The 16,265-nt window shown below is 46.1% G+C and overlaps 1 long non-coding RNA gene across 2 annotated transcripts in view; it reads right to left on the reverse strand.

The window, feature by feature from the left end:
- LOC138758985 (uncharacterized) overlaps positions 1–16,265 on the reverse strand; it is a 20,943-nt gene continuing 4,678 nt past the window's right edge. The window contains exons 3-4 of one of the 2 annotated variants that reach the window (XR_011354567.1): positions 10,839–11,058; positions 1–1,113 (exon numbers count right to left, since the gene is read on the reverse strand). This is a non-coding gene — a long non-coding RNA (uncharacterized lncRNA). Of the gene's footprint in view, positions 1,114–7,998; positions 11,059–16,265 lie in introns of those variants that run through there. The other variant, XR_011354566.1, reaches the window with a different exon arrangement.

A 16,265-nucleotide genomic window follows, 5' to 3' on the forward strand; every position in this document is an offset into this window, starting at 1 on the left:
TTCAGTTTATACAAATGTTTATTACTAATTCAAAAGCTGATTTCACACTACAATATGCAAGCCCTTCCCAACTATACTTATCAACGCTTGGACTGGTCCCAACTGCCGAAGCGAGGCAACAACTGCACACTTGTAGTAGGTTGTCAGGGCGCTGGTAGCAGCTTCTCCACCTCCCCCGACCGGGACGTTGCTCGGACTCTGGCTGTTCTTCCTTCTTGACAAGGGGTGTTCCCACCCCTCAGAGAGTCTAAACTTCAGCAGCAGGACCACAGGCTTATATACCCCAAAAACAATTAATCATGCGCCTACTCCTTCTAATATTTGTCAGTCAAAATCAAAACTGAACATTACATTCTACAATTTAGAAGATTAATTATTATGGAACCAGGATGTTATAATTTCCTGGTTTATCTCGTAGATACAAAGACTTATTAAAACTTCTCGAGCAAGACAGGTTGTGACCAATTCGTCAATTTCAGAGTGTTGCATTTGACAACTGCTTTCCCTGGGCCTCACAGTGGAATTCCATTTCAAAGTGTATCTTCAGATAAGTCCCCATGGCTGAGTTTAATTACATCTGCTAGTTCTGAACGTAAGGTGACCTGCGTGTGGACCCAGTGTCGTCAGTTCCACATAAGCAAAAAGCATCTGGGTACATGGTTTTAATCCTCCATTACATCCCACCCCTTGGTCACAATCTGTCATTTGCGAGGCCTAACCAGTATTTGAGTACAGAGGGAGCGAAAAAAGAGAAATCAAAACAACAATTACAAAGATAAGCAATGACGCGAGCAACCAACGGAGGATAGTGTGGCCCACCCCCCCAAATGTAGCAGTTAGCCATGAGAAAGGATTCCAACCAAGGCTCAAATTATCCTTGTTGGCCACAATACCCAGGTACTGGAGCTCACGAACAGATTTTGAAACATGCTGAACAATAACATATTTATATAAGCTGCACTTGAGGCTGGTGACCGAGGACTTCCTTGGTGTAATGCATCGGACCGTGTTTCCCACGGGTAACTCCCTTGGAACGTCCTCGACATTACAAATCCAATTGCTGGCATCAAAGCAGCTGTTAAGCCAGATCACCAGGAGTGTAAAATGGAGAACCTGGAACAAAGAAGCCTGACACATGTCACTCACGATACCATAAGCGTTCAGTGTTTAAACAGACTAAATCATCCTGTCCCTCAATAGCTACCCACCGAGTGTTACCCTGGGCAGGTGTCACTATTTCCCCTTTTACAGGAGGGCCACTACCTGGTGGTGCCACCCATACCTTTTGTCCAACATTCTCTAGTTCGGGGATGGGGGGCAATGACTGTTTTTCCTCTGGAATAGGCTGTAATTCAGGAGCGTGAAGAAGTCGGTGGAAAGGTGTACCTCCTTTTAAAGGGCGATGATTCAAATTGTCGACTGCCTGCTGCAGCACATGGCACCATCCCTTCTGGGTCCCCAGTGATGTTTCCAAACGAATTTGTTCCTTCAGTAAGCCGTTCATTTGTTCAACTAACCCGGCAGCCTGCGGGTAATAAGGAATATGGTGGATCCATAAAATACCGTTGTCATTTGCCCAATCACAGATTGCTTTCCCGGAGAAGTGCGAGCCATTATCAGAGTGAATCTCCTCTGGAACATCATAACGATAAATCAAATGGTTTAGTCCTTGGATAGTGCTAGCTTGGTCAGCCGTCTTGGTGGGAAAAGTAAAAACCAGGCCCGAAAAGGTGTCAACCATTACTAGGATATAATATTTACCCATACAGTCTAGCATGGGGCCTATGTAATCAATTTGCCAGACCGCAGCTGAGTGAGCACCCCATTTTATTCGGCCATGTGGACCAGGTGGAATGGTATGGAACTTCACAAGCTGACATTCTGGGCATGTACGTACGACCATGCGGACATCATCCTGATGGACGGATAAAGCATGTGTACGGGACCACATAGCTGATCCCTTCTCCCCCAAATGACCACTCTGTTCATGTGCCCATCGAGCCAGGGGGACGGTATCAGCACAGCTGATAGTGGCAAGCTGATCTGCTACTGCATTATGTTGAGCCATGTTAGTCGCCATATTGGTATGGGCATCAACGTGATAAACGGTTATCTCACGATGGTGGGAAGCATCCCACAACAGCTGCCACAACTCTTTGCCCCATACTGGGCGGTCATGTATCATCCAGTTGTTCTTTTGCAAATCAGGCATCCATACCACAAGTCCATTAGCCAAAGCCCAGGAATCAGTAAACAGGCGAAGAGGGTGATCATGGGGATCTAGTGGTAAAGTGACTGCCTTCAACTCAGCATACTGACTGGAGCCACCATCCCCCTCCTCCGATAAGTGAGTTCCTGACCTGGGATGGTAAGCCACCTGTTCGTGTACGTGGCCCACCCCTTCAGGCCCTCTGGTCGCATGACTCTGAATATACCACTTCCATTTAACAATAGAAGACTGCTGAGCCCGCCCGATCTTTAGATTAGCATCATTAGCCAGGACCCAATTCATTATAGGAAGTGCAGGTCGCAATTGAACATCTGCATCACCTGTCATTCTTTCAGTCTCTAGCAGGGCCCAGTAACAGGCTAGTAACTGTTGTTCAAAAACAGAATAACGAGTGGCAGCCTCGGGCATGGTACGTGACCAGAATCCCAGTGGGACTCGGCGACCCTCTTGTTTCTGCCAGAGGCTCCAGGAGGCCACATCATCAATATAATGGTGAATTGAGAGGGAAGGCGATACTGGAAGGTGGATGAAGGTATACTGGCGCCCCTTCCAGGTAAAGGCGAACTGATCCTGTGAATCCTCAGCTATAAGAATACTGAAGAAGGCGTTAGAGAGATCAATGACAGCATACCATGTTCCTGAGTTCCCAGTAGCAATGTTTTCAATAAGGGTGACAATGTCCGGAACTGCTGAAGCAAGTGGTGGGGCATGTTTGTTCAAAAAACGATAATCAACTGTCATTCTCCAGGAGCCATCTGGCTTCTGGACCGGCCAAACAGGGCTATTAAAGGGCGACGTTGCGGGCCTCACTACCCCTTCTTCTTGCAGAGCATCGATGGTGGCAGTAATCTCTTCCTGCCCCCCAGGGAGACGATATTGTGGAATGCACACTGGTTTCATGGGGGCTGGCACCATCACAGGATCCCACTTAACCTGACCCACTACTAGTTTTTTTGTAATAGTTCGAATTCCAAATTCAAATCCCCCTTGGCTAGTATTAAGGGCCATACCGGCCAACATATTAATACCCAGGATACACTCGTCAGTAGCAGCCACCAGGGCATGTAACCAGACAGGGGAAGGGCTATCACCCACCATGGCACAGACTTTTATTTCCTTTGCCAGGGTGACCGCTCCTCCCAACCCCTCTATTTGAAAGGCCGGTCTAGTCCAGAGGTCGGGATTACCAGGAATCACCGAGTGCTCTGCACCGGTGTCGACCAAAGCCAAGTATTGGCGATCATTACCCCCACCCCAGTGGATTGTTAACGGTATGTAGGGCCGCGGATCCCCGTGTGTGCGCCGTGTCTCGATGGAGTAGACACGGGAATCCTGCCCACACCTTGAGGCTTCAGAAGGGTTCGGGGGCTTCCAGGACCACATGCTATTGTTATCTTTAAGAGCCTGTTTAACCCATTGTTTTACCTCATCATGAGTAACTGGAGCAGGAGAAGCCAGCTCGATAGAAGCAGCAGTGGGAGCAGAAAGCACAGCTGGGCCAGGAGGACTCAGCAGCTGGGGATGATGTTCCCCTGCTTTTTGCCTAAATCGATCTCCAATGGCAGCCAGCTCTTTTACAGAGAAATCACGGATCATTGACTCCTTCTGACCCCTGTTCCCACTTTGACTCACAGGGTCCTCCACCCAGTCTAGGGGAGGAGGTGGAGGCCATCCAACAGAGGGAGTAGGCCATAGAGCATAAGCAGGGGTTTGGGTATTTTCCCCTGGGTCCACATGGGAAACCGGGGTATCTATCCCTTCCATCTCTACCCTTACATCATCCCCCCTTCTGTCTGTTTGGGAAATCTGCTGCCTTATAGGGCGGGCGTGAACAGCAGATGGAGAGGGTAGTATGTTAGACACATGCTGAGGAGTATCTGCATTATTACCATTGTCATTCCAGATATTCCCATCCCAATCCTCAATTACATCAGGATCGTTACCATTCCTTATCATGGCATGAATACGATATGGATCGGGTTCTACTCCATGCCTTTCCTTATCTGCACAGAGCTGCTGCCGGAGTTTAATATTACGGCAAATCATTTGGACATGCTTATCTTCCCATTCTTTGGCTCTGTCCTGACTGGTGCGAACAATCTCGCTCATCATGGAACAGCATTGTCGCAGGACTTCTAGCTCCTCCTCTAATTGCTTTCTTTTGCACTGAGATTCTACTTCTCTTTGAATTAATTCTGCTTCACGCTGAACGGAGTGGCGTAATGCTGTGGCCAGCAACCAAAAACCATTCGTCAGCATTCCCTTTTTATCAGGAAATTTACTTTCTCGAAGGAGAGTGGCAACCCGCTCTCCCAGAGGTGCACTTGATGAGTCTAACTTCTCATCCCAACTAATGGGTGGTCCCAACAAAGACAGGGTATTGGCCAACATGCCAAACCCATCGTCTTTGGAAGTCCATCCAGGAATCAAGAACTGCTCAGGGCTCACCTCTTTCTTTCGGCGAAACATCTTGAGACCAACCCTGCTCGCAGCGCCAATTGTCTTGGGTAAACTTATACCTCTCATTTTGTTCATTTTAGATTGGTCACAGTGTTTTAGCTACCGAAAGAAAATAGACACACACACCGAGAGCAGTTCAGTTTATACAAATGTTTATTACTAATTCAAAAGCTGATTTCACACTACAATATGCAAGCCCTTCCCAACTATACTTATCAACGCTTGGACTGGTCCCAACTGCCGAAGCGAGGCAACGACTGCACACTTGTAGTAGGTTGTCAGGGCGCTGGTAGCAGCTTCTCCACCTCCCCCGACCGGGACGTTGCTCGGACTCTGGCTGTTCTTCCTTCTTGACAAGGGGTGTTCCCACCCCTCGGAGAGTCTAAACTTCAGCAGCAGGACCACAGGCTTATATACCCCAAAAACAATTAATCATGCGCCTACTCCTTCTAATATTTGTCAGTCAAAATCAAAACTGAACATTACATTCTACAATTTAGAAGATTAATTATTATGGAACCAGGATGTTATAATTTCCTGGTTTATCTCGTAGATACAAAGACTTATTAAAACTTCTCGAGCAAGACAGGTTGTGACCAATTCGTCAATTTCAGAGTGTTGCATTTGACAACTGCTTTCCCTGGGCCTCACAGTGGAATTCCATTTCAAAGTGTATCTTCAGATAAGTCCCCATGGCTGAGTTTAATTACATCTGCTAGTTCTGAAAGTAAGGTGACCTGCGTGTGGACCCAGTGTCGTCAGTTCCACATAAGCAAAAAGCATCTGGGTACATGGTTTTAATCCTCCATTACATATGCATCATACATGCTGGCTGTATTTCTGTTGAGAGAACTAATCATCTATCCTTAAAGGGAACATTATGAGGCTGGGAGCAAGTATCCATCTTCAGTTAGACCAATAAAAGTGTAAAGAAAAAATATACACCCCTGAGCTCCATGAATAACCTTCCAGCACACTTTCTGAAAATAAAAATAAGACGATGGAAATGTAAAGTAAGTCTGTGGATTATGCCTGTAGGAGCATACAGGAGGGAGATAGATAGCTTGTTAAGTGGTGTCATACCAACAAACCTGCACTCAACATTAGCAAAACCTAGAAATGATTGTGGACTTCAGAAGGAAGTCAGGAGAACATGAACCAGACATCAAGGGTCAGCAGTGGAGAGGGTCAAGAACTTCAAATTCCTGGGTATCAACATTTCTGAGAACCTGTCCTGGAGCATCTATGTCGATAAAATCAAGAAGAAGACTCATCAGTAGTTATATTTTGAGGAGATTCGGTATAACACCAAAGACTCTTAAAAACTTCAACAGGTGTACTGTGGAGAGCATTCTGGCTGGTTGCATCACTGTCTGGTACAAAGGTGCCAATGCTCAGGACAAGAAAAAAAATCCAGAAGGTTGTTAACTCGACTTGCGACATCACGGGCACTAGACTTCACTCCATCTAGGAAATCTACAAAAGGCAGTGTCTTAAGAAAGCAGCCTCTATCGTCAAGGCTCCCACCACCCAGGCCATGTCCTCTTCGCACTGCCACCATCAGGTAAAATGTACAGGAGCCTGAAGATGAAGACTCAGCGGCACAAGGACTGCTTCTTCTTCTCTGCCATCAGATTCCTGAATGTACAATGAATCAAAGACTTTTTGTTGCATTATTTTTATTTTTATTTATTTTGTAAGGTAGTTTATATAAATTTTGTGACATGTTCATTGCAATTAATTTTGATTCTGGAATTAAGGCTTTCCCCCTTAGTAAAGGATGTTTTCAGCTTTATGGAATAGAAGAAGCATGATAAACAGACAATCATTTTCTGTCCATAACCAACCTATAACGTCACTAGAGATTTCATGCTCTCGTGAGTGTCGTATGTGAAAATGTTTAAATTGTTTCCTTGAATAATTTGGAAATGAGTAGGGTCAGGGGAAAAATATACTGTGAACTTTTAACGTTACAATTCTTCTGAAGTTGAAAACTATTCTCTGACACTTGCTGTAGATGGAATGGGACCGAGTCTGCAGAAGCCACCAATAGTATCACCTCTCTTCAACGGAACTGGAGTGGGAAAGTATATGAACTGCATCAAAAAGGTGTCACTGTAATCGAACTCAATTCTATTGAGCAGCAGCATGTGAAGTTTATCTCTGAATTTATATATTTACAAAAGCGTACGCTGCGACATGCAGCAGTCACCACTGAGGTAAGTAAGTAAAACTTTTTGCAATGTCTTTGTTTACAGTGTAAAAACGTCGGCGGCAAACTGACTGCTAAGTAAGTTGGCTGTAACAATTCAATGTTCTACGTGGGATGGATTACCCCTTTCCTGAGGTTAATTTAATTCCACATGAATTATGAAGGAAAATCTGTTGATAAGCAATTTACTCTGCCTCAGTCAGGCTGGCCATCTAACAGCATTAAAAAGTTATAACCAATTATAATCAAAAACAAAAAATATTGATTTTGCCTGATTGTAAAGATTGGGATGTATATATGAGATTAAGGGGAATGTAGGAATACCACAAATTAATTTTAACAAAATATATTTTTGAATAATTCTTCATTATCAACATTTTTGAATTTTGAAATAAGAAATTCTCATTTGCACTCCCAAGTTTAATTTTATGCAGGAAAGAATATTTTCACCAGTAATGTATGCCATTACACTTCATTCAACAAAGTTTAAAATTGTTCGTATTTTTTTCGATGTAAGTACCTTCGATAACAAGTAATAGTCAACAACCCCCCCACCCCCCCCCCCACCTTTTTTGTGCAAAAGTCGCGAGTTTTCATACGACTGTAAAAATTGACCCCTTTTTTTGGCCCTGACTGCCCGTCCATCTGAGCTTCCTACAACCTGTCCGCAAACTTTTGCCTCGGCCACCCACCCCCCAATCTGAGCTCCCAACGCTCTGACCACAGATCTTCCCCTCAGCCGCCCGTCCATCTAAGCTCCCAGCTCCCCGACCGTGAACCCGCACCTTGGCTTCCTGCCCATTCGAGTTCTTGACACCATTCCCGCGAACCCTTGCCTTGGTCACCCCACCACCCCATCTGAGGTCCTGACACACCGACCTCCCACCTTTCCAAGTTCCTGACCACCCGTCCATTTGAGCTCTTGATGCCCCGTCTTCCCAACCACCGGAGCTCCCAACCCGACCGTAGATCCTTGCCTGAGCTCCCGGCATTCCGACCACAAACCTTCGCCTTGGTTTCCTGCCCATCTGAGCTCTTGATGCCTTGACTGCGAACCCTTGCCTTGGCCAACCTTCCCCACCTCCCCTCCCACCCACATCTGTGCTCCCGATGCACTGCCCATCCAAACTCCCGACCACCTACCCACTGGAGCTCCCAATGACCCTACTGCAGATCCTAGCCCTGGCTGCCTTCCCATCGGAACTCCCAACCACCCATCTACAGATCCTAGACACGGCCGCCTGCCTGCCCATCCAAGCTCCTGACACCCTAGGTCCCAGCTGTCCTCCAAACTCCCAATGCCCCGAACATGGACTCTTCACCAGGTCCCAGCCATCCGAGTTCCCAACGCCTTGAACAATACAAGTACATACCACAGTCAAAAGTCAACCTCCCCTCCCCCCGTCAAAATTTGATCTGAAAAAGTGGTCCAAAAAATTCAACTTTTACACGCGAATATACAACAGTTTGTAAGTGGATAAATGCCTTAGCAACTCAGTGACATTTAACCGATTCCAGCTGCGAAGTACATTCTGTAAAGCATAGCAGTATTAACAGCAAATAATTCACTGATCAAATGCATTTGCGCAGACACCAGAGGCTGAGGAGACAGCTGACAACTTCACCATCATCATAACTGCAAAGTCTGGACCATTAGCTTCCATAAAAATCTACATCGCAACTGCTTAAGTTGTCTCTGGTTTTTTTCCATCACTATTCATGGAAGCCGTGTATTATTCACATTACACTTTTGCTTGATAGACTTCATCTTCAACCTTCTCTGTCCTTATGATCATTGACTGATCATCCTGATTTAGTACCCTGTCCAGCTTTCTCCCCAGATACCTTTATTCCTAACATCTACCTTTTTCTTGAATATATTTAATGATTTAACTTCAGATGTTTTCTGTGCCTTCCTCATTTCAGAATGAATTGGCTTACCTTTATCCCTAGACTAAATAATTTGCAACTTCCTTTCTTTGTTTATGACAGGAGTTGATACATATGCATAACAAAGAAAGCCGAACCGTTGGGAGTTGTATTTCCAAATCCAACGCTGGTATGTTCATATTTCATTTTCTTTGATTAAATTGTAGAGATACAGTACATAATCTTTTATCCAAAATTCTGAAAACTGAACATTTTTTCCATGGATGTTGCCTGCACACCAAAGCTCGCATTTGGCGCCAAACGTGACCCAATGTGACACCCCCCCGTCCAGTATCACGTCTCAGTGCTCCTACCAGTCAGACGTGCCAGGAGCCCGAGGTCCCCATTCCTGCCCGGGAGCCTGAGGTGACTTCTTCGATGTGGACGGCCGTTGGTCCCCGACACCTCCCAACCTCCATTCCCTGTCCAGCGCTGCCGCCACCCTTCCCTGTCCAGCGCCGCCACAACCACCCTCCCCCAGTCCAGCGACCCTTCTAATTGGAGTGTGTCTTTCTTTTCTGCAAATCTGAAATCAGCGCAATTACTTAACATACTGCCATTACTGTTATTCTATTATATGAAAAGTTCCGAATTCCAAAGATATCTGGTCCCAAGGGTTTCAGATAAAAGATTATGTATGTAGTGGATTGCCATTAAAGCAAAAGGACTAACAAAGAAGGTCCTGTTTGGACAGGCATAACTGCAGAAAATTATGATTAATGTTATTTAGTCTATCTACCAATTACTCCAGTCCCTATGATACCCATTGATTATAGGAGGCCCCAGGAAACATCGCATGCTTTTTCATTGTGGTGATCTAGCTGCCAGATATGCCAGCCTTCCATTTTCTTGAGGGTCTAGAAAGATCAACCATTCTCAATGGGGCCATGTAGCACATTTAAGGGACTGAAATCATAATATATTCTTTAATTTTTTTTAGGTAGTTGGTAGGAGAGAAGTACAGAAGAAAGCAACTAAACTTGACTGCTTCACAGGGGAGGGGGCACATAAACTTTGAGCAGAGTCCTAAGGGGGCCAAATCCAAAAAAAGGTTGAGAATGGCTGGTCTACAACAAGGCAGCTGTTTCACTATAGGAGTCTCATCATTTAAGACTGAGACAAAGAGAAATTTCATTGTTCAGATGCTCACTTCATAAGGAAGATACTGGTAAGTTTTAGTGCAATAAAGGAAAGTAGGGATAGAACAGAAAGGGGAGTTGCCACGGAACTTCAACCATAATCTCAAAAGGCAGAATGTGTACGAGAGTCCAGTGCTGCTTTTATTTCTAGTGTATTTTTAGCACAGAGACATACAGTATGGGAACAGACCATTCTGCTTACACTGACCAGTGGGCACTCGTCTGTGTGCATCTTATCTTCTGGGTCTTGGCCCACAGCCTTGTATGCCTTGGCGACTAAAGAGCTCACCTGGACACTTCTCAGTTTTTAATAATAAAAACACAGAAACACTGGAGGAACTCAGCAGATCTTGCAGCCTCCTTGAAGGGCCCAGGCCAGAAATGTTATTTATATATCTTAACCTCATGTGGAAGCTGTGAGATCTGCTGAGTTCCTCCAGCGTTTCTGTGTTTTTACTCCAACCACAATTTTTCATTCTTCCTAATCAACAAGAGCCTTATGAACCAAATACTAAATAGGACATTCTAACAACTATTGTTTTAATAACTAACATTATCTGGCATCAAACATTGAAAACTCCACCACTTCTAAACATAAGATACAGAAATCAAATAGAACTAGAATATTACAGGACAAACTCGAAGGGCAGAAGGGGCTGTAATGTTCTATGATTCTCACTGCATGTTCTGGAATCTGACCGAAATCTTCCAACGTTTCTGTTTTTGTTTCATACTGAAGACACCTTCAGTTAACTGTTGCTAATTTTACATTTATTCATAGAGAACTCCTTGACATAGGAGTTTGCACTCCCTTTCAACGTGGAATCTTGAAACAACACCACAATTTTATAATATTCAAAATACATACTGTTTTTCTCCCCCTTCAGAACAATCTTTATTCTGCGTATTTCCAGAATCACTGGTCTGTTTGGAAATGTTCTGCAAGGATGTCGTGGAGCTCTCTGAGGAATTATATAAAAACTCCGTCCATGTGTTGGAATCAAACGCAACGATCCTGCCTGATCCTGACCAGGAATGGTGGAGAGTAAATCTTCCGGACTGGATCCAGTACATCAGTAGGGTGTTGCCTGCATTAGAGGACACGATCATCAAAATTAGGAATATTACTCATCAGTTTCTAGAATATTTTAAAACCACCACCATTGCTTGTAGCTTAAAGAGCCATCCAGATGTTGGGTACTATGTCAGTGATTACAGTTTTAAAGAAGCATATATGAAGAAAGTGTGGCATTTATAATAGATTTTTAAACTAAATTTAGAGGAATGGGACCAGACCAAATTAAAATTTTTAAATTTAGACATGCAGCACAGTAACAGGCCATTACAGTCCGTGCCGCCCAATTTACACTCTATTAACCTACACCCCTGGTACATTTAGAACAGTGGGAGGAAACCAGAGCCCCTGGAGAAAACCCATGCAGACACAGGAAGAATGCAAAAACTCCTTACAGACAGCATGGGATTCAAACCTCGGTCCAGTCCAATCGCTGGTGCTGAAAAGGCGTTATGCTAATCACTATATACCAACTGTGCCGGCCTTCTGTGACATAAAGTTGACTTTAAATAAAGACAGAAAAGAAAATTATTCTTGTTCATTTTAGCTTATCCCAAAAATATTTGTGGAAAAAGCCTTCTGGAGAATTAATCAACATCACTTCAGAAGTTGTGACAGTGGACTACTTTTAAATGAAGTTGAAATGCTAAGATCTATATTTTAAAATTTACTGTTAGTTAATAAATCAATTATTTAACTTTCTATGCACAGGCTTTAATCCAGATGAGTAATTATATCAGTGTGGCGGCTCACCACAAGGCAGGCGAACTGGCCCTGCTTGTAAGCCATGCGGCGGGGCAGCCGGCCAAAATGGCGCCATCTGGAGTTTCCCTTCCTTCCAGCACGGGGCTCAGAAACCCACGCTGGGGGACCACGTGACGCCCGGGTGACGTCAGCGCCCTCCAGCGCGGTTCTCAGCCAGGTCCGGGCTGGGAGTATAAAGTGCAGCCCAGCAGCCTGCAATAAACTAGTCTGCTCACTGAGCTCAACCCGTCTGGTGGTGTGTGTTATTGCAGGAGCAGTGTAGCCGCCGACGGGTTCAAACGTCTTTGAACCCATCATGAGCGAGCCTGGGATCAGCGCTATAGCAGTAAAACTGCCTGAATTCTAGGTTCAGGAGCCGGAGACCTGGTTCGGCCACGCGGAGCCCCAATTTCACCTCTGCCAGATTTCGTCCGACACGACCAAATTCTACCATGTGGTCACTGCCCTGGACCAAGCCACCGCCAGACGTGCTGTTCAGCACCCACCCGCCGAGGACAAATACGAGACCATCAAGCGAGTGCTTACCGGGTCCCTCGGACTATCCAGACACCAGCGTGCCACTCGGGGGCTGCACCTCGACGCCCTGGGGGACAGGTTCCCTATGGAACTGATTGACGAGATGCTCACGCTTACCGTCAACCCGGCCAAGTGCCAGTTTGGGAAAGAGTCCATGCAGTTCCTGGGCCATACCATCACGGCCGAAGGAGCCACGCCCGCCACTGCGAAGGTCGCCACTATCAGGGAGTTCCCAGCCTCAAGGGGCTTCAGGAGTTTGCGGGTATGGTCAACTTTTACAACCACTTCATCCCGGGAGCTGCGCGCATCATGCAGCCACTGTTCGCCCTCATAGCAGCCAAGCAGAAGATGCTCGCTTGGAACCCAGAAGTATGCACCGCATTCGAGGTCACCAAGGATGCCCTCGCAAAGGCCGCGATGCTCACCCACCCACTCACCAACCTGCATATGGCACTCTCTGTCGATGCCTCTACCACAGCCGTCGGTGACGTCCTGGAGCAGCAGGTGAATGGACATTGGAAGTCACTGGCATTCTTCAGCCGCCTCCTCCGCCTGCCGGAACACGTATAGTGCCTTCGACCGCGTGTTACTGGGCATGTACCTGGCAGAGCGGCATTTCCGCTATTTTCTGGAGGGGAGGACTTTTACCATTTTCACCGACCACAAACCCCTCACCCAGGTACTGGCAATGGCAAAGGATCCCTGGTCGGCCCGCCAGCAGTGTCACCTCTCCTTCGTGTCGGAGTTTACCACCATCATTTGGCACAAGGCGGGAAAGGACAATGTGGTTGCCGATGCACTCTCGTGACCAGCCATCTGTGCGCTGATGCCCAGCCTCGACTTCAACCAGCTCACCCGGGACCACGAAGCTGATGAGAGACGAGGGCCTTCAAGACCGCCATCACCGGCCTGCGGTTCCAAGACCTCCCGACTCCGAGCTGCGAAGGCACTATCCTGTGCGATATTTCCTTGGGCACCCCGTGGCCAGTGGTTCCCCAGCAGTGGGGCAGGCAGGTCTTACGTCACATCCATGAGCTTTCACATCCGTCCATCAGGTCCACGGTCCGGATGGTGGCAGAATGATTCGTATGGCATGGGCTGGGGAAACAGATCGTGGGCTGGGCCAGAACATGCACCCATTGCCAGATGTCCAAGGTGCACAGGCACACCAGGGTGCCCATACAGGAGTTCGAGCACGTCCGGGAATGGTTCAGCCACATTCATGTGGACATCATCAGGCCCTTACCCGTTTCCCGGGGCAACCGTTACCTGTTCATGGTGGTAGATTGCACCACTCAATGGCCTGAGGCGATCCCGATGCCGGACGCTCCACGGACTCCTGCTCCTGAGTGCTGTTGCACGGTTGGGTCACCCGGTTCGGCGTTCTGAATCACCTCACCAGCAATCAAGGCGCCCATTTCGCCAACAGGTTGAGGATCCAGCTACACCACACGTGGCCTACCACCCACAGGCCAATGGACTGGTCGAACGTCTGCACCACAACCTTAAGTTGGCACTCATGGCCCGCCTCACCAGTTCCGACTGGATGGACAAACTGCCTTGGGTGCTCCTGGGCATCCACTCCACTCCCAAGGAAGATCTGCAGGTGTCATCAGCTGAGCTGGTCTACAGTGCGCCACTGGCACTACCTGGTGAGTTCATCAACACACCTTACAATTATCAGTGGTCGACGCACGAACTACTTCCTCACCTCAGGGCACGCTTCGAATCCTTTGAACCCCCACCGCTGCCCAGGCATGGTACCCACCCGTCTCACGTTTCCGGCGAACGCAGAGTACATTTTCGTTTGGCAGGGCCCAAGCATGGCATCTCTGCAGCGACCGTACGAGGAGCCATACAGGGTTGTACAGCGTTCCGGGTTGACATTCCCGTTGGACGTGAGCGGCAGGCGGGAGCTGTTTACCATGGACAGGTTGAAGCCAGCGCACCTCAATCCCACCAAGCCTGTGGTCGTGGCCCAGCCTAAGAAATGAGGCCGCCCAGCAAAAAAGGACATTGGCGCCGGTTCTGGTGGGTGTGGCGGCTCACCACAAGGCAGGCAAACTGGCCCCGCTTGTAAGCCACGCGGCGGGGCAGCCGGCCAAAATGGCTCCGTCGGGGGGTTTCCCTTCCTTCCAGCCCGGGGCTCAGAAACCTGTGCTGGGGGACCACGTGATGCCCAGGTGACATCAGCGCCCTCCAGCGTGGTTCTCAGCCAGGTCCGTGTTGGCAGCCCAGCAGCCTGTAATAAACTAATCTGCTCACTGAGCTCAACCCGTCTGGTGGTGTGTGTTATTGCAGGAGCAGTGTAGCCGCCGCTACATCAGTTTGTTTCCCACCTTGCCAGAATTTTATTCTTTAACAGCTCAATTACATTTCACTGATGCAAAGGTTGTTAAGGACTGGGGCTAAATAGGGAAAAAGACGATTCTAATGATCTGATATTAAATAAATGATTTAGCGAACAAATTATGGTTAATGATTGAAGCACAAGTTTGCAGATGCTAAAGATCTAAAATGAGTTATAAAATGCTGGAAACGGTCATCAGAGGAAGGTTAATTATTTTCTGTTCAACTATATGTCATATCTGCATTACCAATGACTTACTGAAATATGCAACAAAGTTGTTAAATATGTGTTAGCTCAAGATGGAGGATATATTTGGTTTGCGTACCTCATTTCATCAAAAACTTGATGTCCAAATTCTCATTGATTCTACAAAATTGAATGTAAGAACATTTTCTTCTCCAATGGTTATATGAATTTCATTAGAATGTCGATGTATGTGATTATTATATGCAAATAAATTGTGGTGGAGAAATTATGCATATTGTTGCCTCAATCAAAAATACCACATTTATTAATTATCAAAGAATTTTGACTTTGAAGTCTTTACCATTTTAAATTGCAGCTTTGAAACAATCCTGTCATTAACAAACTCCATTATTCAATGCAAAGTATTCAGAAAATATACCTTTCGGGACAGATTATCCCCATTTCTCTTCACAGTGGATTAACTATTTTTGAAATTAGCTATAGGGAAGTAGATTGCAAGAAAGATTATGCCTTTAGGTTTAAGCAATTACTTGTTGACAATAATTATTGCGCCTTTGATGAATAACATAATGGAGTTGACTTATTTTTAAAATATTTTTACATGCTGTGTATAATTATGATAATTTGGTCTCACAGGAACGTAAGAAATAATTCCACAGTCGCCACATTCAGGACCTTGATGGTTTTAGACTATTAGAAGTTATTGATATTAATACAAAATACATTATTTAGATCAATTAAGATATTACACAGAATTATATTTCCAGAGAAACCAGTAATTTTAAAGGAATCGCAGGAAATGGATGTCTGGGCAATTAACGGAGTACTTGTGAAACAGGGTCCCATTCAAGCTGAGTGCATGGGTGGGTGGATGGGAACCAGGGTCCTGGTGAAAGGAATGAAGTGTGGGAATCAGGCCCTTGGTAATTGAAAGTGCTCAGAGCGAATGAAGATCTACCAAGTTGGAAGTGAGCTCAGGAACAGGGGCTAAGGAAATCAGAAGGGTGCATAGGAATCAGGGCCTTGGTACATTGGGAGGGTGCACAGTGATCTTTAACTGATTTTTACTGCAGTAGTTATTGGAAATTGTTCAGGATATCAAACAGCAGAATTACACTGCTGAGTGCGGGTTACAAGGACACCAGTGGGATCATGGACATAAAAGTTTTGCACATAGAAACAGGCCATTTAGCCCAACTTGATCACATCCCTCTAAACCAGTGGTTCTCAACCTTTTTCTTTCCACTCACATTCCACCTTAAGTAATCCCTTACATAGGATGCCATAGGTGCTCTGTGGTTAGTAAGGGATTACTTAAGGTAGTATGTGAGTGGAAGGAAAAAGCTCGAGACCACTGTCCTAAATCATTCCTACCCATCTAC

Source organism: Narcine bancroftii, chromosome 3 (genome assembly GCF_036971445.1).
Source record: "Narcine bancroftii isolate sNarBan1 chromosome 3, sNarBan1.hap1, whole genome shotgun sequence".
Lineage (NCBI taxonomy): Eukaryota > Metazoa > Chordata > Chondrichthyes > Torpediniformes > Narcinidae > Narcine > Narcine bancroftii.